This window comes from Notechis scutatus, chromosome 2 (genome assembly GCF_049901735.1).
Source record: "Notechis scutatus isolate UNSWTSFEM ecotype Mainland chromosome 2, rNotScu1.2, whole genome shotgun sequence".
NCBI classification, from domain to species: Eukaryota; Metazoa; Chordata; class Lepidosauria; order Squamata; family Elapidae; genus Notechis; species Notechis scutatus.
In genome coordinates this window covers 41,098,148-41,119,722 of record NC_142010.1, presented here as the reverse complement: position 1 = coordinate 41,119,722, position 21,575 = coordinate 41,098,148, and the positions used below count along the sequence as shown (strand labels likewise).

The 21,575-nt window shown below is 38.7% G+C and overlaps 1 protein-coding gene across 5 annotated transcripts in view; it reads right to left on the bottom strand.

Moving 5' to 3' along the window:
• The window catches only part of LOC113418127 (contactin-4-like), a 356,259-nt gene that overhangs the window by 65,055 nt on the left and 269,629 nt on the right, over positions 1-21,575 (bottom strand). The window lies entirely within an intron of this gene.

Below are 21,575 nucleotides of genomic sequence, written 5' to 3'. Positions count from 1 at the left end.
TTTAATGCTTCTGTTTTACAATCCATTATTTAATCCTAACAAAGATGTTTCCTTTTAAGATCAGAGGGAAATGAGTTCTATTGTACCTTTATTTAGATACAAAAATGCTGGAGACAGAAAAGTATAGAGATGAGTTAATCACTTAGTGATTAACAGAATGGGCAAATTCTCAGAAACCTAGAGTACAGGAAATGTTACAAAAATAAATAAGGAGTTCCTGGAAAATTACTCAATGTAAATATAACATATTTGTTAGTACCTGGATAGGAATACAATAATTATAAGAGCCACCAAGGATTTGTCACAAAAAAGTCATGTCACATCTCCTTTTTTCTCTGAATTACAACTTTACTAGATTGGGAGAAGGTCATGATCAGAGAGTACCAGGCAATAATGTCTATAGAGAATGATTAAATAATAAATTATATAATCCTATATATTCAGTATGCAGAACAGAAGATTGAGAGGTATACAATAGCAGTCTTCAGATATCTAAATGGTTGCCATACAGAGGAGTAAGTGAACTTTCTGTTTTGTTATTCTCAGTCACAGGATCAGTTTGCTTCATTAAATTATATGTTCCCATTCACAAGAGCTCCTTAAATAGAAACTAGACCTATCTGTAATGCTTTAGAAGAGCTTGCACTGAGCTGATGATGGGGGTGGTGTTAAACTATATGATTTTAGTGGTACCTTCCTACTCTATGATTCTATAATTACAGAAATAGCCCTTATGCATAACCTATCCAAACGGTAAGAAGGGGAGAAAATTAAACTCTAAGGCCCAGCTAAATAAGTTCCAAAAGGGAAAATTGCATGTTGTATCTTTGTATGATTCACTTTTGATCTATGAAATCCTTCCATTAGGAGTAGTAAATCTTCTATTATCTCTATCAGATTAGATCATTAATGAAACAGAAAGTCAGGAGAATGCTACCTACCGCAGATGAGGTTATTCAATGCATCACTACCTTCATTACTATTCTGGGACTGACTTCTTCCAGAGAAAAAGCACAAAGTCAGAACAATGTCTCCCACCTAAGTATAAAGGATATGGAAATACGTATCTGAGGATTTTTTTTAATATTCATTAAAATAATGAATAAACCTATGTGTTCTGAAGAGACCAACACTTCTGTGTGCAGCATCTGTGATTCGGGGCCTCTAGAGCAGGGGTCCCCAACCACCGGGCCGCGGACTGGTACCGGGCCGTGGAGCACTCTTTACCGGGCCGCAAAGAAAAATATATTAAAAATGGCGGCTTTCTTCGCCTCGGTGAATGCTGCTGGGATCGGGATCAAGGACACAAATGAAAGAAGGGGAGGGAGGAAGCAACCGAAGCCTGTCCTTCTCTCTGGGTCAGCTCTCTCAGTCGCTTTCTCGCTCCTCCACCAGCCCAGGAAGAAACTGCTTCAAAGAAGCGGGGTTTCTGTCGCCGCAGCTTCCCGCAGCACTGCTTACCCCACCCGCCCGCCCGCCCGCTCACGGTTCAATCCACAGTGCTCCGTTCTGCCTGCCTGCCTGTCTGGTTGTTTGGGAGCAGCTTCGCTGAGAATAATAACTATTCGCCTCTTTTTATCAGCCGAAGCTGCTCCGAAACGAAGAAGGCAGGCAGGCAGGTAGAACGGAGCACTGTGGGATTGAACCGCGAGCGGGCGGGCGGGCGGGGTGGTGAAACGGGCGCTCGGGAAGCTGTGGCGACAGGAAAAGCCACCCCCCGGCTTCTTGGGCTGCTGGAGGAGCGATAGAGTGACTGAGAGAGGAACGAGGCAGACACCTGAGGGAGGGAGGGAGGGAGACACCTGAGGGATGGGGCTGAGGGAGGCAGGGCCGAGGCGCTCCCTGAACTTGGTGAGTTTGCTGGCAGACGTTTATTACCCGACTAGGTAACAACATCAGATGTTACCTAGTCAGGTAATGAAACGTCTGCAAGCAAACTACCAAACTCGGATTCTCTCCCCCGCCCCCGGTCCTTGAAAAATGTTTCTGCTTGAAACCGGTCCCTGGTACAAAAAGGTTGGGGACCACTGCTCTAGAGTACTAGCGTGCTTAGATAATATCAAAGGTTTTGTTCACCAATGCATTTCTGCAGAGTGCATTTTTCTTCATGTACTAAACCTGGTAAATCTGAGCCATCCACCATTTTATAGTGTATATTTGGTCTCCTTAAGAAGGCAAGTTTTCTTGTTTGCTAGTTACATTACTGAAATTAAAAATACTGCAAACTCAGCACTAGACTAACTACAGTCTATTTTTGGTTAAGCGCCCAGCTAGATTCACATGTCACTATCATATAAAACTTAATACTTAGTGTTGTCTTCAAGTAGCACCAAACCTAAAGTCCAAAGATACATATTCTGATTTGTATCCCTTTTTTGCAGAAACTCTGTTCATGCTTATGTCTCTGTTCTAAGGCACTATCCTACCGGTATGTTGACTTGACTGTTAATTAAAATTCTCTCTCTGTGTGATTGCTACCTTTCTTAGTTTCTACTTTCTCCTTTTATTTAAATCTTTTATTAAAACCTTCCCAAAATGCAAAGAGCATAGATACTGTGAATACAGACACACATATACACACACAGCTTTTGTGGTCTCCAAATGTTGTACGTAAAAAGTGTTCTCTTCTGTGGTTTAGGCAAATAAATTTCAAGTGCCTTCTTTTATTTTTTGCCCTATCATTGGTATGAAGGACAGAAAGATTTGAGGTAAATCTTAACCAGAAGGACTTAAAGGCAAGTCTCGAAATATATGGTGGAAGGAATTCATTAGTAGGAACAAAAACAAACCATACTATATGGATACTATTTCCATATTTGTAGCACTTATTTTCCTTGAGAAGACAAAAAGTGGTGAAAACACAGCATGTTTTTCAAATACACTGAACATTTTTCAAGCTAAAACTTGAAGCATCTTTCAAGATGGCCCCAATATGTTATAATTTATAGTTCACAGCATTAAAATGAACAGTACCAAAATGAAAACATGCCATTTCTGCAAGAGTTTCTAAAACCCTCTTCAAATGGTAAGTGGACCATTAGGCTTCACTGATTTTTTTTTACTGCAAACCAAATTCTCCGTGTTGTTAAACAGCTTGAAGCTGCAAAGAAATATACCAGATGGAGCGCAAAAGAAAGAGAAACAAACCCATTAAAGAAAGGGGAACCCAGTTACTTCCCATCAGGGGAGAAAATAACCGTATTTGTTTTGTATGAAGAATGTCAGCACTTTTGCTGCTGGTTGAGGCATTCTGCTTGCTAATTTAATAGATAGGAGAATCTTCACCATTGCCCTAAAACCAAAGAATTTCACTAAAAGCAGCAGCTGTCCTGGTATTCTATAATGAAGATACATATATTAAAAGTGCAGTTTAAGCTTTCCCTTAAACCAGTGGTTCCCAAACTTTTTCAGTCCACTGCCCCCTTGGTGCTACAAACTCATCCTCAATGCCCCTCACCCAGGGGTGCGATTCAAATTTCTGTGGGCGTGGCCTAATTTGAGGGTGTGGCTTGCTGGTCACATGACTGGTGGTGGCTTGCTGGTCACGTGACTGGGTGAGTGTAGTTTGGTGACTGGCAAACCAAATACAAGTGGTCCTCACTTAATGGCCGGTTGCTTAGCAAGTGTTCTAATTTATGACTGGCCTCCCCAGAACTACTTGACCTGTTTCTGGAGTTTTGACAGCCATTCACACACATGTACACATACTCCCTTCCAACCGGGGTGGGATTCTACCAGTTCGTGCTTATTCGCTAGAAGCGGTTGTTAACATTCTACGCAGTTTGGAGAACTGGTTGTTAGAAGAAATTACTGGCCTAATCCTGTAAGGAAGGCAGGAAGGAAACATTCTGGTGTTGCTTACAGAAACTGCCTCTCCGTTAACCCTTATTACATTCTTGGCAGGACTAGACTTCCTGTCTCAGGAATGTCTCTAGAGTGTTTTTCCCCTCCTTTGCTGGTACTTTGCTTGTGTGGAGTGACCATTCAAACTTACAATGGCACTGAAAAAAGTGACTTATACCATTTTTCACACTTACAACTGTTGCAGCATCCCCACAGTCATGAGAGGCCAGGCGAGGAGATGCATGCCTCGATGTGAGTGATATTGAGTTGGCCACACCCAGCCAATAACATGACCACCAAGCCACGCCCACCAACTAAGCCATGCCCACATAACCGTTTGTTAAAAAATTTGAATCCCACCCCTGCTTCCAACCCTGCTGGAGCAGGTCATTGGCTAGAATCGGCAAAGCATCTCTGATTAGATTCTAGTAGTGAATAAAATCTAATCAGAGGTGCTTTGCCGATTCTTGTTGATTTGTTTTATTTGTATTTCTTTATTTTATGTTGCTGAATTGCATTAACATGTGTGCCCCTTGTGCACAACCCAGAAGCTTTTGTGATTCTTTGCAGCAAAAATTACTGACCTCTGGCTTTGCTCTACTTTTCAAATGTGCCAACACTGCCGCGTTCTAGGTGCCAGCCCTGCAGGTCCACCCCATTGAGCCCGCTGCACTGGAGGGACCTGCCCAAGCAAGTCCAAGCGGAGGGGTGCACCAAATCAATGGGGTGAGCCTGAGAGAGGGAAAGAGAGAGAGAGAAAAGAGAAAGAGAGAAGGAAGAAAAGAAAGAAAAGGGAAAGAAAGAAAAAGGGATAAAGAAAGGGGGGCATGGAGGGGAGGGTGAGAGAGGGTGAGAGAGAGACCTGATGCATCAGATTGAAATGAGGCCTAGTTTAGAGGCCCTTTTCCATATTGAAACATCTTTGCCAGCATCTTTGCCAGCACATTGAAACATCTTTGGCTTCTATTAATTAAAGGTTAATTAACACACACACACACACACACACACACACACACACACCCTTCTAACCCTGCTGGAGCAGGTGATTGGACTAGAATAGATATCTCAATATCTTTCTTCTCCCTCCCTCCCTCCTTTATTTCTTTTTCTTTCTGTCCCTTCCTTCCATCCCCCCTCCTTCTTTGTCCCTTTTTCTTTCTTTCCCCTTTCTTTCTCTTCTTCTTTCTCTCTTTCCCTTTCTCAGGCTCACCCCATTGACTTCGGGCACAGCTCCATTTGCCTCCAATGCAATGGGCTCAATGGGGTGGAACATGGCGGCGGCGGAGGGATGTTTGAAAAGGAGATCAAAGCCACTCTGGCTTTGCTCTCCTTTCCCAATGCTGCGTTCGGGGCAACACCTCGCCACCCTGAACATGGCGGTGGGATGTTTGAAAAGGAGAGCAAAGTCACTCTGGCTTTGTTCTCCTTTCCCAATGCTGCATTTGGGGGGGGGGCAGAGCTCCTTGCACCAGAGCGTGCAAGTCAATGGGATGATCCTGCGGGGCCTTGTGATGAATGCGTCGGCAGCGGGATTTTTTCTCACCCCTGAATTGTGCCCTGCCGCTCACTTCCAGCGCCCCCTGCCGCCTCTTAGCGCCCCTCTACCGGCCCCTTTGCCTCTCAGCGCCCCCCTAATGCATCTCACCGTCCCCCAGGGGGCGGTACCACCCACTTTGGGAACCACTGCCTTAAACCTTCCCTCTCTTAACTATTGCAAGTCCTTCAAACATTTGAGTAGCAACAATAAAGTAATTTGCAGTTGTTGCAAATTTGCTTTGATGTTATACAAAAAGATACTGGTTTGTTGTTACATAGTCACTGAAGTAGGATAGCAGGAGGTCAGATTGAATATTTGCTGGCATAATAGCATTTTCGACTTAAATATCAATATTGTCATAAAGTACATGTCATACTAGCAAATATACTATCAAGCATAGCAACTATACTACCAACAGTGGACTTTGGGGATAAAGTTTATTGTTGTTTATTATTTCCATCAGCGACATAGTGACATAGATTTTTTCAGTCCAGGATGCAGCTCACCTTTAAACCTTCGAATTTCTCTAAAACTTATTTCTTCACCATATTAGGTAAATGCTATTACTTTTTTATGATAGTTAATCTTTTTGATTTGTGGGGGGTTTACTTTGGCTTTCAGTTTTTGTGAATAGTGGAAATAGGGTCCTCAGAGAAGTAACCTGCTCATATTAAAAAAGACTTAAACTGTACCACTAAAATTTGGCATGTTAGCTGCCATTTTGTTTTTATTGCAAAACCTCAGGATAGCAATAACACTTAGATTTATATACTGCTTCACAGTACTTTACAGACCTTTCTAAGCAGTTTACCCAGTCAGAATATTGCTCCCAACTATCTGGGTCCTCATTTATTGACCTCAGAAGGATGGAAGCCAGTAAGATTTGAACTGTCAAACTTCTGACAGCCGGCAGTAAGCAGAAGTAGCCTGCAGTACTGCATTCTAACCACTATGCCACCACTTCAATTCATCTTCAGTATGCTGGGAAAATATCATATCATCTGGGTATGATGACACTAAAATTAAAGAAGCAACAAAGTATAAATCTGCTTTTTGTGTGAAGTAATGCTTATTTCAAAGTTTGCTCCTGATGATTTTATGGACATATAAATCTAGGCTTTGTGGCAGCTTAGAAGAATTACTTTTTGAACAGCTTTATCTAGTTAACAACTTTTGATATTTCCATGCAGTCATCCATGTAAGCATTTTTAAATACAGGATTCAATCATTAGATGTTTTAAATGCAAGGCAGATCACTTTTTGGTTATGTCAAGAATGGATCTTGACAAAAGATATTGGAGAAAAAAACCTAAAAGAAACAACTGTGAAAAAAGAAAATGACTTCAGAAAGTAAAAATACAAGTCATAGAACCATGGTGGTGAACCTATGGCAAGCATGCTATAGATGGCATGCAGAGCCCACTCTGTGGGCACGTGCGCCGTTGCCCCAACTTGGTTCTGCCATGCATGCGTGCATGTCTCCCGCTGGCCAGCTAGTCTTTGGGTCTCTGCCATGAATGTGCAGGGGGCGGGGTGCATGCACAAGGGGCAGGGGGCATGCATGGGCGGCACACACGTTGTATTTTGGGTATGCACACACTTTGGGCACTCGGTGCCAAAAAAGTTCGCCATCACTGTCTTGAAAGGTAAAGATTAGAAAATAGGTTCATCTATCCAATTTAAAAAATGAAATATGGACATAAAAAGTGGATATTGGAAACTGGAATTATAAATAATTATATTACAGAATGCCTAATGGAAGTGTGTTAAGTTACACAAATGATATTTATAGAAGATTCTTGGTGGGATGATAAATTGAAGGAAACTGTGGAATAGAAAAAAGGCATGTAAGAAAATGCAAAAAATGAGGAAGACATAAAGGTACTGCATATATAGAAAAACTATAGTTGCAAAAAAAAGAATGAAATTGAAAAGGAAGAGTTAAGTTTAAAAAGACAATGCAAATGCAAACTACTACTGATGAAAACAGATGATGAAATTGGCAAAAAGGAAGTCACAGATGTTCTAAAAATGTGGAAAAATGGTAAGGCTGGAAGTGCTGATTATGAAACCAGAGAAATATTAAAATATGGATTGGTTTTGCTGTGGAAGAGTTGTGTGACTTGTTTAATGTGCCTATGAGTATTGTATCTGCACAGAGGATTGGAAGGATACTGTTATTGTTCCCCTTCACAAATGGGAAAGCAACAAGAATGAATATGGCCATTTCAGAGGGATTATTTTGTTAGGTATAATTGGGAAAATGTTGAAAGAATTCTCATAGAAAAAATACAAAAGGTGACGAGGAAGAAAATTTGGAGTATGCAGTGAGGTTTTATGCTGGGCAGGGTGTGTGCCAAAATGTGACAAATGTATGATGGAGAAAAAGTTGGAAAATATATTCTGTATTTGTTGATTTATAGAGGAAAGAAATAAGAAAACGTGCAATCCCTAGAATAAAAAGGTTTCTTTCTGCAGGGAGTTCACACATTTTAAAAAGAGATTATTTTGTCACATTTTTCCTAGTGAAACAAATATTTCTTTTTATATGATCAATTGCATCCTTGAAAATTGCTTCATGAGATAAATAAAAGATGAAATGTTAGTCTTTTATAAATTATTTCAGAATAGCCAGTTTCCTGTTGAAAGGGGTATCTATAAGCCAGGTAACAAACATGGTGTAAGTAAATACTATGAAGCCCTGTATTAAATGCAATTTCAGCTTTTTTTCTGTATCAACTGGGCACTAAATTAGAGGTATGTTCTGCAATCTTCAGAAACTGTAGGTCAGAGATGTATGCTTTTTAATATCTAGTTGCTTTTCAGCAAGGCTTTCATCAAATTAATGACTAAATTGTACTGTTTGTAAAGTTGTTGTAATGAGATAATTAGTAAAGCCAATGACAAACCATGGAGAATGAAATGAATGAGCAATTCAATACAAACCAGATTGATATCTTCAATATATTTCTTGTTATCTGTTTATGGTGTTATGCTAAATTGCAGTGAATCAGTACTCAGGAAAATCATTTGAACAACAACAAAAACAAGACTGTCTGAGATTTTTAAAAGCAAACCTCATCTAGTTGCTCATCTCGCAGCTTAACTGACAAGTGTTATCTCTTTCTTTTCAAAGTACTTTGTGAGGCCAATCACCAGTGCAAGGAGGGGACCCCAGATGAGATAATTTTGATAATGACTAGGCAAGAAATAGATTTAATAGCTGTGCTTCAGTAAGCTCAGATGATCTTCCTATGAATGGATCTGAGCATAGGGCTGCCTAGAAAAGGTGCCTCCATTTACAGGAATCATCTGGGCAGCATCTTTAGCTGCCTTTGATAGGTTGTGGTGGTGGGGCCTCCCACCTGCCTCAGTAGTGTAAGGTTCTGTCCTGCATTTATAGTTCTCTACTGAACATTGCTGTGTCTCATTTATTGTCTTGTTTCTCAGCATTTCCTGTCTGTCTTATAATGTGCAGTTAAAGTTATTCTTTTGTTTTCCTTTGTTCAATAAATCTGTCAGCTTCTACTTGATTTGTGTATTTGTAGCATTTGAATCCATGGACTGGCTGCTCACATTTTTCTGTAGGAAAATACAGGGGAGCCAGAATAGCATTTTTCCAGTCACCGAGCACAAATGCAGCACAAACTTTAAACAAATAATAACTTCATAATCAGGCACACCTACATTACTCCTGTAATATCATCAGTTCTTGCACTCTTATCATTTTTCAACAATGTCATAATATGCTTCTTTTTTATAACTGTGAACACTAACATTAATAGCATTTCTTTCATTCTACACTTAGTCACATGATGGTCACTCTCATACAGACTTCTAAAAAATTATTCCAGAATCTCCTCATTTCAGTTTCATCCCCAAACATTTCATTGCTTTATAATTTTAATTCCATTTAATTTGTTTAGCCTTCTTCACCCATAACCAAAAGTATTTTTTTTAATTCCCATCAAAATAATCTTCATTTTCTCTGCTCTTTTAATTAAATCTTACTAGACCAATAAAGGGGAAATAAAATGGACCAACAAAGAGACATAATGATAACCTCTAAAATTAAAGTTTAGGGGAAAACAAAATCTGCAAGGAACAAAGGATGAATCCAGCAGAAAAACACAACAGCAAGCTATAAGGTTAAAATTATAAGTATAAAAAGAGCTAGACAGCAGGGAGTAGAAACAGCCATCTTAAGCAGAGATGCAAATAAATAGTAAGAGAAGACAGAAAACCTTATGGCATAAGAACATAAGTTGCTGCAAAATTAATAAGCTGAAGGCTACAGTCTTGGGTAGAAACTCTCTGGAGCCTCATCTATGAATGGGGGTAATCAATATATATTGAGTAGCTCAGATCTCAAGTTGGGCAACTCTGGTACTCTCCAGTGAATATTTTTTATGTATGATGCCATAGTAGATGTCATAGTTCGAATAAAGATAGCAATAATTCTATTTTACAGAAGGCACATGCTTCAACTGATCAAAGTGCTGTGATATACAGTGGAATAGTGATAGTCTTCCTGTGACAAATTTGTTTGGACCAGAGGATTCTTTACAATTTTCTGTGAGAATTGTTGCTGAAAGAATGATTAGTACATTGCTGTATCAAAGGCTTTCTCTCTCTTTTTTTTAAAGGGTTATAAGTGATCCATCATGTGAAAAATTCCATCCACTTTCTGACAGAGGAAATAATTTCAGAGAGCAGCATAGGATGTCTGCATTGTCACTGACATCATGACAGGTCTCCTCAACAGCAGACATACATACATGCATTGTGATATTCTGATTTATTTGAGGGAATAACAAGTAGTTTTAAAGCCAGAATGTATAGTATGGTTATAACACTAAAGGAATGTTGAAAAGGTAAAGTTAAAAGTTTCCCCTGTCCACTCATATCTGACACTAGGGGCAGTGCTCATCTCTGATTCACAGCCAAAGATGCTTCTGTGATCATGTGGCTGGCATGACTATATGCCAAGGTGCCCAGAATGCTGTTACCTTCTCACTGAAGTGGTAACTATTTTTCTACTTTCATTTGCATGCTTTTGAAGTTCTAGGTTGGCAGGATCATATGTTGGATATTCACTTAATCAGAATCTGTTTCTGAGTAAAAATTGGTCAATGGATGGATGGGTGAGAGATTACAGTTTATATACTGGTGAATGGAAAGAGGTTACAGTTCATATATTAGCTGCACTAACTTTTATTTTGCCAACATTTTAAATATTTAGAACAAAATCATCAGAAGACTTGAATAAGAAATCATACTCATACTCAATTTCTCACTCTTTCACATTTTCTCTCCTTGATTCTGTATCATGATCAAAGCTGCTCAGGAGAGGACAAATGTTTGGATCTGGGTAGTTGTTAATTCTTCTTTGGGGGAGGGGAAGTCCTGTTGGCTCTTAAGGAGGTGGTGGTACTTCCCTTCCTCAAGGGGTCATCACTCAACCCAACTAATTTGGACAACTTTCATTCAGTTTCCAAACTTTCCTTTTTTTAGGAAGGCTGTAGAAAAAGTCATTGCATGGCAGCTTCTGACTCTGGAGGAAGCAGATTATTTGGACCCCTTTTGATCCAGATTCAGGTCGAGATATGGGATTGAGAAACATTAGTTGACTTCCGGTAGGAGCAGGATGAGGGTCCCCTTTGAAGCCCTTCGTGGCTTAGGATCAGGACCCGAGGGACCATCTTCTTCCATCATTTCATCCAACCTGCTGGCTTTGAACACCTAATGTGTGCCTGGGTCTGGAGTCCTGAATGTGTAAAGGGCCCCCTTTTTTGGTTATGCTGACATTGACAGGTTATTTTAATTTGTTAATTTGTATGTAATTATCTTTTTGTAGTGTGCTTTAATTGTTTTGATTATTTTTTATGAGTAGTCACCATCAAAGTTACTGATTTGAGATGAGCGGCTATACAAACTGAATAAATAGCATCATGGATGGTGCATAAAATACTTTTAAAAGTTTTTTTAAAAAAACAACAACATGCACTCTCTGTTTGCTTTCCTTAGTCTGTGAAGATGAGTTACCAAATGGAGTATAAAATTTAATATTTTTTCTTAAAGTGTTCCACAAGGACAAGTAACAGTAGCTTAAAACAAAAGATAGGATTTCCAAAATTTGATTTTAATTCCCTTGGGAAAACAAAATGGCTTGTAACAGAGTTTGTTGTGCATCTTAATTCAAATATCTTCCGCTTAGATTCTGAGAATGTTCTATATTCACTTATTATATAATATTTGTAAATTGTTTCTATGCATTCTCAGCATGCAGTGTGAAAGGATACAGAGCTGTCTTTAAAATGCTATAGTATCTTTTTAGCCATCAAAACAAAAATATGCTTTCTAGTTGGCTTTTTACAGTGAAACACACAATTCCTCTAATCTACTCAAATAATTAAATGGTTACATTTTAACACCTATTTGGGTGTAATTATATATCATGAAAATCCAGGAATTTATAAATTTTATCTTTTTTCATTTATATTACCGTGTTTCTCATAAAATAAGGCCGGGTCTTATTTTTTTTTGAGCCCCGAAAAAACAGCTAGGACGTCTTTTCAGGGGTGTCTTAATTTCCTCCCACACACACACTCCAACCTAGAGTGCTCCATGCGCAGTCACCTCTCCATGACGCCACTTCTATCGGCTGATGGAAGCTCCCCAAAGGCAGAGTCACCAGCCGCTTCTATCAGCTGGTAGAAGTGGCCTTGTGGAGAGTTGAGTGCGCATGGGCCGCTCTAGGTGGGGGTGCACATGGAGGAGGAAATCTATCGGCCGGTAGAAACAGCCTTGGGGCGTGTGCCCACATTCACTCCCCTCGCTACGAAGCCGTTTCTATCGGCCAATGGAAGCTCCCCAAAGGCAGAGTCACCAGCTGCTTCTATCGGCTGGTAGAAGCGGGTTCGTGGCAAAGGAAGTGTGCGTGGGGCACTCGCCCTGAGGCTGCTTCTACTGGCCAATAGAAGCAGCTGGTGTCTCTGCCTTCGGGGAGCTTCCATCGGCCAATAGAAACAGCTCTGTGGTGAGGGGAGTGCATGTGGGCGTTTGCCCCGAGGCCGCTTCTACCGGCCGATAGAAGTGGCTGGTGACTCTGCCTTCGTGGAGCTTCTATTGACCGATGTTCTATAGGTAGTAGATTGGGGTATTCTATGTGCAGGGTGCTCCCTAAAGGCAAATTTTCTCCCCCCGTTCCCCCCGTTTCTCTTCACCTCGTGTAATTTTAATGAACGATGTGAGAAATGGTGGGGAAACGCATGGATTAAATAGGCCTAAATTTTGGGGGTAGGGTTTAATTTCACCTCATGCCTAGAAATCATGCTGGGCCTTCCTATTGGTGGAGGCCGTATTGTTGGAGAAACAGGGTATTTTATTTTATTTGTTTATAAATCAATCACTTTCATTGTTGAATTACAGCTTTATGATAATTGCTCAACTACAAATAAATTCAACAGAATATTATAGAAGAGGGAACTGCATTTTCTGTCACAAATGCAATTTCATTTGCATGTTGAATGTATGAGCATAATTGTTCTAGACATAATAATACACAGGCTTTAGGTTATATATGACAAATACCTGAAACATTAAATGCCTATATGCTGGAAATGTGAAAGAAGTATGTTTCAAGTAAAACAGGAACAAAACTGCATCCAAACTGAATTGTGTTACATTCAGTTACTTTTACTATTCTTCTTTACTGCTTGCTTCTTAAACGAATAGCAATAGCATTTAGGCTTACATATCATTCTACAGTGCTTTACAGCACTCTCTGGGAAGTTTACAACATAAGTATTATTTGACTAGAACAGAACAGAACAGAATAGAATAGAACAGAACAGAACAGAATAAAATTCTTTATTGGGCAAGTTTATTGGACAAACAAGGAATTTGTCTTGGTGCAAATGCTCTCAGTATACATAAAAGAAAAGATACATTCGTCAAGAGTCAAGAATCATAAGGTACAACACTTAATAGTCATAGGGTACAATAAGCGGTCAAATCATACTAGGGAACAGTCAATATACATCGTAAGTATACAAGCGACAAAGTTACAGTCATATAACCACAAGTGGAAGGGGATGGGTAATAAGGAGCGATGAGAAGATTAATAGTAATAGTAGTGCAGACTTTGTAAATGGTTGGACAATGTTGAGGTAATTATTTATTTAGCAGAGTGATGGCATTTGCTCAGTATGTAAACTGCATGGGATCTAACAGTGGATCCATGTTGGTTTTCAGGTGGGACAGCACTAGTCTTTCAAAGATTTTCATAACTACAGATGTTAGAGCAACTGGTCTGTAATCATTCAGTTCCTTGATGGAGGGCTTCTTTGGCACTGGGATGATAGTAGAGCATTTGAAGCAAAAAGGAACATAGCACATCTCTAGCGATTTATTGAAGATTCGGGTGAAGATGGGGGCCAATTGGTCAGCACAGACTTTTAAGCAAGAAGGAATTATCTTGTCTGATCCTGGTGCTTTTCCTGGCTTTTGTCTGTGAAATAGATCTTGCACTTCTTTTCTTGTGATCACCAGAGGTTGTGAGCCCAATGGATTGGGGCCAGTTGTAGGAGGCTTGGTTGTTGTTGGTGTGTTTGAGATGGGGGTTGTGGAGATAGGTGGCTGTAGTTTCCTTTCAAACCTGCAGTAAAACACATTCAGGTCATCTGCTAGTTGTTGATTTCCTTTTGCCTGGGAAGGAGGTTTGCTGTAGCCAGTGATGTTATTAAGAGTTTTCCACATGTTTGCTGGTTCATTTGTTGAGAACTGATTCCTTAACTTTTCGGAATAGTTTCTTTTTGCTGCTCTTATCTCTCTTGTTAATATGTTTCTGGCCTGATTGTATAGCATTCTGTCACCTTTTCTGTAGGCTTCCTCTTTGGAATGATGTAGCTGCTTAAGTTTAACTGTGAACCAAGGTTTATTGTTACTATATATTTGCAGGTTCCTTGTTGGTACACATAAGTCTTCGCAGAAGCTGACATATGATGTTACAGTATCCAGCTCATCTAGGTCTGCAGAGGCATCTTCAAAAACATTCTAATCAGTGTAATCAAGGCAAGCCTGGAGCTTTAGTTTTGCCTCATCAGACCAAGTCCTCACTGATTTAATTGTTGGTTTCATGGTTTTAATTCTTTGTCTGTAGGCATGAATCATGCAGTGATCAGAGTGTCCCACAGCTGCTCGTGGTAAAGACCTATAAGCATCTTTTACAGTTGTATAGCAGTGGTATAAAGTATTTTTTGCCTCTGGTGGCACAATTACATGCTGGAAATATTTTGGGAGCTCTTTCCTTAAATTTGCTTGATTGAAATCTCCTAAAATGATGGGAAGGGAATCTGGGTGTTTGGCTTCAATCTCCATAATTTGATCAGTTAGAGTTCATAATGCCTTTTTTACACAAGCTTGTGGAGGAACATACACAGCTATTAGGAGAAATGAGGAGAACTCATGTGGAGAATAAAATGACTTGCAGTTGATATGTAAGACTCTAAATTCTCATCACAGAATTTATATATTATAGTTATATCCTGAGACCAGCTGTTGTTGATATATAAACATAATCCTCCACCCTTTGTTTTACCTGATGTCTCTTCAGTTCTGTCTGATCTAAATATCTGAAACCCTGGGATGTACATACTATTGCCCTCAACAATCTGGAAGGCTCCTTTTATAAAGCTACATTATAAAAGATTCTTGGGGTAAGGCTCCTGGTTTGGTACCTATAACTAAGAGTTTATTTACAAACTTAGAATAATAATGGAATCCTTCAGTAACAATATCACTGATAATGAGTACAGATAGCCCTTGATTTATGGCCATTCGTTCAGTGTCCATTTTTGAAGTTAAGGTTGGGATTTGAAGTTTTGATGGTACTGAAAAAAATAGACTTACATGCTCCAAGTTATATGCAGTGCAGTGGCCCCATGGTCTTGCAGTTAAAATTTGGGTATTGGCAGTCTGGCCACACTTATGTCCGCAGGGTGCTTCAAGTCACTACCTCCATCTATCTCCCTTCATCTATGCCCTTTTGACTCTCCTGCACCCTGCCTTGCAGGATAGCAAGCTGCTCCACAATTGCACGGCTCTAGGCCTGGTGCCATGTCCTGGGAAATCTCAGCCACCCCACCCCAGCATACCAAGTATTCATGTGCCCAGCTGCCTTCTCTCTCAGTTCCCTGCACCAACATTTTGCCTTTTGTGCCCAGCTGCTATGGCCAAAGCAGAAGCATGTCACTCTCTTTGCCTATTTCCCTACTGATGAATGGAAATGAGTTCTGCACATTGTTCTCATGGTTAAGTTTTCTTGACTATTTGCCAGCTCCATGCACAGAGAGACTACAAAGCTTCTAAGTGTAGGCAGACTGCTACATTACAGAACAGATTTGTTAAGCAGTAGAGCTTGTTGAACACTGTTGTTTTTAGAGGTGTTGGAAAAGATTCTGCTTGGAACATCTCTGCAGGAAAGCAGCTCTCACACTCAGGATGGGTTATAGTGTTATAGCAAAGGCTACATGAGCAATAAATAGCATGGGTGGTTCATTCTGTCCAAAGGAAGGAGGTACAAGTTTTGCCAGTCTCTCAGTGGGAAAGATTGCAATACACAAAACAATTATTTGCAAAATACAGTAAAGCGGATAAGCCTGCCTTGAAGGGAAAAAAAAAACAGGTGGCTGTGTTTCATTTATGTTTGCAAGCTGCTTAGGAGGTCTGAGAGAGATGCAAGCAAGAGGAAGTGTGCAGAGATAGAGATACAGGAAAGCTCAGGAAAATAAACAGGCTAATTAGAAACAATAATGGATAAGAGCATCCTTAGAAGAAAAAAGGATCAGCAGTTAAAGATTTGCAAAAAAGAAAACAATCTGTTGGAAAAAGGCAGGTAAATGGAATAATAGCAAAAAACAAATTATGTGTTTAACAGATTGCTGAGTGCCGCTAACACTAGCTTCAAAGCAAAAGTGTTCCTGCTGTCGAATGATACAGCAATTAATGATCAGTCTAGAAAATCTTCTTTACATGCTACAGGTTTAAAAACAGGTGATTATGATTTCTGGAAGGATACTAATTATCTCCAGATAGTCCAATGTGCACTTTATCTCGCAAAATGATAAATACTGTCATTTAAACACAGTATAAATATGTGTAAAATTGCCCAATCATGCCATAGAAGGACAATCTTGAGGACATTTTACAACTACTGCTACTAAAGTTTCTCCACATGAAACTCAGTAGATGCAAAGCTTGGAAAGTTCTTACAGCTTCCTCAGAAGGACTTGTAAGATATACTACTCAGCAGAAATAGCTCTCTTGGATTTACAGGAAGTACGAATATGGTAATAATTCCCCCCCTTACATGACATTATAATGCATTTAGCTAAGGTGAGGGCTAATATTACATGCAGCTGGTGCAAAGAAAAGTGAGCTTTAAGTATCCTTATAGATTTGGAACCTTGTGAAGATAACACATATTTGAAGCATGCTTTTGAATGCAACAATCCCACAAGGGAGCTACACTATTGAAGAGCTGATGTGGAGTTCTTTAGAGGATTAGTCACAGAACTAAGAAGGACCATAAAATTCTGTCAGAGTCAGAAATTCTTTGCTTTTTAAATAAACAGACTTCCAGAAAGTTAACAGTAAATTGTTGGCAATATTCAAGAAGCTGCAAGTCTGGTTTCACCTATGTTTACTTAAGTTACCACAGGAATGAATAAATATGTTTGAATATTGTAAGAATATTCTACATCAGGGTGTCAAACTGGTGGCTGGCAGGCAGGACGCATCACATGCTGGCCACGCCCACCCTCAGTTTAGTGAAGGGAAAAAAAGTTGCAATATATGACATGATGGCGCGAGTTATGACAGCCCTGTTCTACAGTATGGAAGAGAACGTGGGTGTTATTTCAGGTTATGGATTTGTAATTATTTGTCAAGTATGGCAAAAACTATTAAGTACATATGACAATAGGAAGAATATAAAAATAGAATTCATGATGAAGCTACTTCAGCTGTTTGTTTAGCTTACTTTTGTGTCATTCAGACATTTTTTTAAACATTTATTTAGTAGTCTTGATATAGAAATCTAGTGCATTTTATTGCGTTGAAGAAAAATAAATGTCATGAAAAACTACTATTGGGGTCTATTGATACAGTTTTGTCTATTTTACTTTGTAATAAATACAAATGGAAAATACATTTTTTGACTCAGACAATTGTATTAAAATAAGTTCCGTTAAGACTGTAGAAAATATCCCAGGGAATTTCAGTACTTGCTTCAAAGCTATTTTTGAAGTGACTATTATCTGGAACAGAATAACACATGGAATTTTTAAGATATCACTCATATGAAGAAGAAAGGAAACGAAGTAGCTGCATTGCTTATTTTGCTAAATAAACACTAGCATTATGGCACTCTTGTTATTGTTGCTATAAGACTCAGAAGGATAAAGATGCAGAAAGAGAATTTAACTTCCTTTTCAATCCTAGAATATTTCTTTCACTAAAACATTTTAACTTGCAAATTCCATGAATCAGACCCTGTACTAGCCCTGAAGAAAAATAAATAAATAAAAATACATATTTATTTGTAAAGCATTAGCGGCAAAATTCTAGTATGAAGGATTTTAAACTTTTCACTAACGTGCTTAATTTCTCTTGTACAAAGGGTAAAAACCCATAATGGACAGCAGAGTTATGGAAAGGTATAATGAATGAATGTTTTTTATAACCTAGATGTAGCCATATTTCCCTTTTATTTTTCTATCTTTGATTTCTTTAGCTTATTATTTCTTATTCCCATTCTGTACCGTGTGTAATATTGCTTTAGAAAGAATAGTGTGATGAATATCTGTGGATATGCTTATGTTTGTTCTGGACATAGATACTCACTAATATCAGCATAAAATGAAAGTACTTTTATGGTTTGTTTAGACTTCCGAAGAGTTTTTTTCATTGTATAGGCCATATTATGGGATAGATGTAAATAATTTGGATTAGAGTCAATGTCCAGGCTTTTTGCCTTCTGGTGTATTCTCTGCTCCATGCAGCATATTGCTCCCATCAATGGTAATGGTGCTTTGATAGCTGAAAGTGCAAAAGACCTGCAAGCTCAAGTAATAAAAGTCAAGGATCACAATGAAAAAGTGGATATAAATTAAAAATAAAGACTAAACTAATGATAACAAGTAGAACAACCAGTAATAGATCCGGCAATGAAGATGCTAAAGATTTTGTCTTTTAGGATCTACCATCAACACTACAGAAACAAGCAGTCAAGAAATACACCACAGACTAGCACATCTCAATATGTCCATAGAAAAGATATATACAGATGCCATGATGCATTTATACCTACAAAGATCAGAATAATGTAACCAATGTGCACATGACATTATGGAAGTCAAAGTTTGACCTTCAAGAAGTTGGATAGAATATTGATGCTTTTGAAAGTTGTTGTTAAAGAAAATGTCTGAGAATACCCTCAATAGACTAGAACAGGGGTGTCAAACTAGGTTTCTTTGAGGGCCACATTAGCAATGTAGTTCTCCTCTGCAGGCCAGTGGGGAGGTAGGGAGGGGTGATTGCCTCCTGCAGCACCCTGCTGGCCAAAACAGGGTGCAGAGGGTCTGCACATGGCCCCTTGCACCTAGTTTTCACTCTCCATGGACTCCTGTAGCACTCTGCTGGCCGTTTTCAAGGCTGTTTTTCAACCCATTTCTGGCCCGTTTTTCAGCCCATTTTCAGGCCTTTTAGGCCTGTTTTGGGGGCTGTTTTCCAGGCCATTTTCCAGCATGTTTTCGGCCCATTTATAGGCTGTTTTCCTGCCCATTTGGGGCCATTTTTTGCCCATTTTCAGGTCTATTTTCGGCCCCCTTTTCAGCCCATTTTTGGGCTGTTTTTGGCCAGCAGAGTGCTTCAAGAGGCCATGGACAGTGAAAATGAGATGCACAGGGGCCGCTCATTTTAGCCACCAGTAGCTGGTGACAGTATCATGGGACAGTCTTTTGATATTTCCAGGCCAGTTCCACGGGCTGTATTTAAGTACCCTGTGGGCCAGATTCAGCCTGCAGGCCTTGAGTTTGGACACATTATGCAAAGTTTTGGCTCTCTCTAATGCTGGCAAAAGTGGATCAGTTCAATTACAGAATTGATTGTGCACCATTGGAAAACTTGGAAGTTATTGTGAAAATCTACCTATGTCGTATCTAAGAGTTGACACCAATCTGATGGCACGTAAGCAACCAATAATAGAATTGAGTCAGAATCAATCACTTTCAACTTATGACAAAGTGAAGGAATTCTTAAGCTATGTTAACAAAACATCAGTTAAGCACCTATACTTTGTAGGAAAAAGTCATTCTATATAAGTCAGCAGACACTGAAATGTCCATTTAATGATTCTAAGTATAAAAACTCCCTGTCTGCCAATAATTCATGCTATATATGTGAGCAAGAGTCAATATACATAGTGCTTATTTCTATAATGCACATCTATGAATACTAGAGGAAAAATGCAAAGATAAGACAAGAAAAACTGAAAATTAAACAAATTAAATGTATCACAAGTGAGCTGCTGTATCAGTGAAAAGTGCTGATTGTTGTTGCTGATATTATTCCTGCTATTATTTAAAAGCATTGTCATTATTTCAAAAATAAATTCATTTCCCAAATTTTACAGTTATACAATTGTGATTTATTATATATATATTTTCTAATGCATCATGACTGTACATGTAGAGTTTTCAGGTTTGACCAAAGTTAGTATGCCTTTAATAGTGCAATATACACTGAAAAATAGATATATAGCCAAGAAAACAAAATGGGGCCCCTTTCACTTCAGTCTGGCAGAATTAAACTGACTGGGTTATAAAACTATGATTAATTACAAAGCAGTACATCAATACATTTTAATCTGTTTTCCAATACATGTTTTTTTCCACTCCTGCTCCCTTCCTCAAGAAGAGGGAGATGAAAGTGTTTATCAGATTTATAAAGACTTACTATATCAGATGCAAGACTACTCATCAAAAGTGTATAATTTAATTTAAAACATTTGTCAGTATCAGCACATCTGCTCAATTAGAAATGCTACAACTGACATTTTACTATTCCATTTAATTTGGTAAAAGAGCGTTTTTATATATAAATTATGGAGCCTTGAGGTACGTTAAAAGAAGAATATTGGCTATAGTGTTACAATTATGCATTGGTTATATCTTGGAGAAAAAATAGGACTATTATTGCAAGGAAAATATAATATGTACTAATTTTATCTCAACAAGATAGATTACATTTATGTATTTTTGAAGGATTTTCTTTAAAAAACTTACATCAGTTGAAGCACTTATTTTTGTGGGGTGGATTCTCTTAAATTAATAAAGTTAAGGGCTAAAATAATCAAACAACCAGCAATGTTGTTCAGCAGAATATAATAGATCACAAATTGAAACTATGATTTTTTGCTTGATTAAAGACTCACTACTTCTATCACTATTATAAAGCCCTAATAACCCATTTTTAGTGCTTATTTAATAGTTATTAAAAAAGGACCACACTTTTGCCTCCTTGAACACCATCATCCTAAATCAGTTTAACTGTGTACAAACTTGCAGGCTTTATTGCTTACAGGAAATTATTTGGGAGCATACACAAGCAACATTCTCTTTGTGAACACAATAGCAGCATTTCTGTTATAGCATCAATAGCTTGATAAATGCATCAATGTAATGGAGCACGGAAGGAATGGGGAAACCTCACAGCAGGAAGAGGAAGTAAAACAAAATATGTTCACTTGGTTTTCCTTATTGCAGCTGTTCTCTCTAGTTCCATAAAAATCAATGAATTGGTGAAACTGATTAAACCACATGCAGTTCTTGGTTAGCTTCTCTCATAAAGGAAGTTTTATATGTTTGTCTATAAAATGCTACCCAAGCATATATGTGCCTAGAGATTACAGACACATGATGAGAGTTGGGTTGTTGAAACTAAGCAGAGCTTGCCCTGTAAGATAACTGCTGAATGGGAGACTATTGGGGTTCTGCAGAAAAACCATTATTTGCTTGTGGGATTAAAACGGGCAATAAAATGCAAAACCAATTGAAAAATGTATATGCTAGTTTAAAAAAAGAACAAACACATGGAACAAAAAATTAGCTTGATGAAGAGAGAACACTCAAAG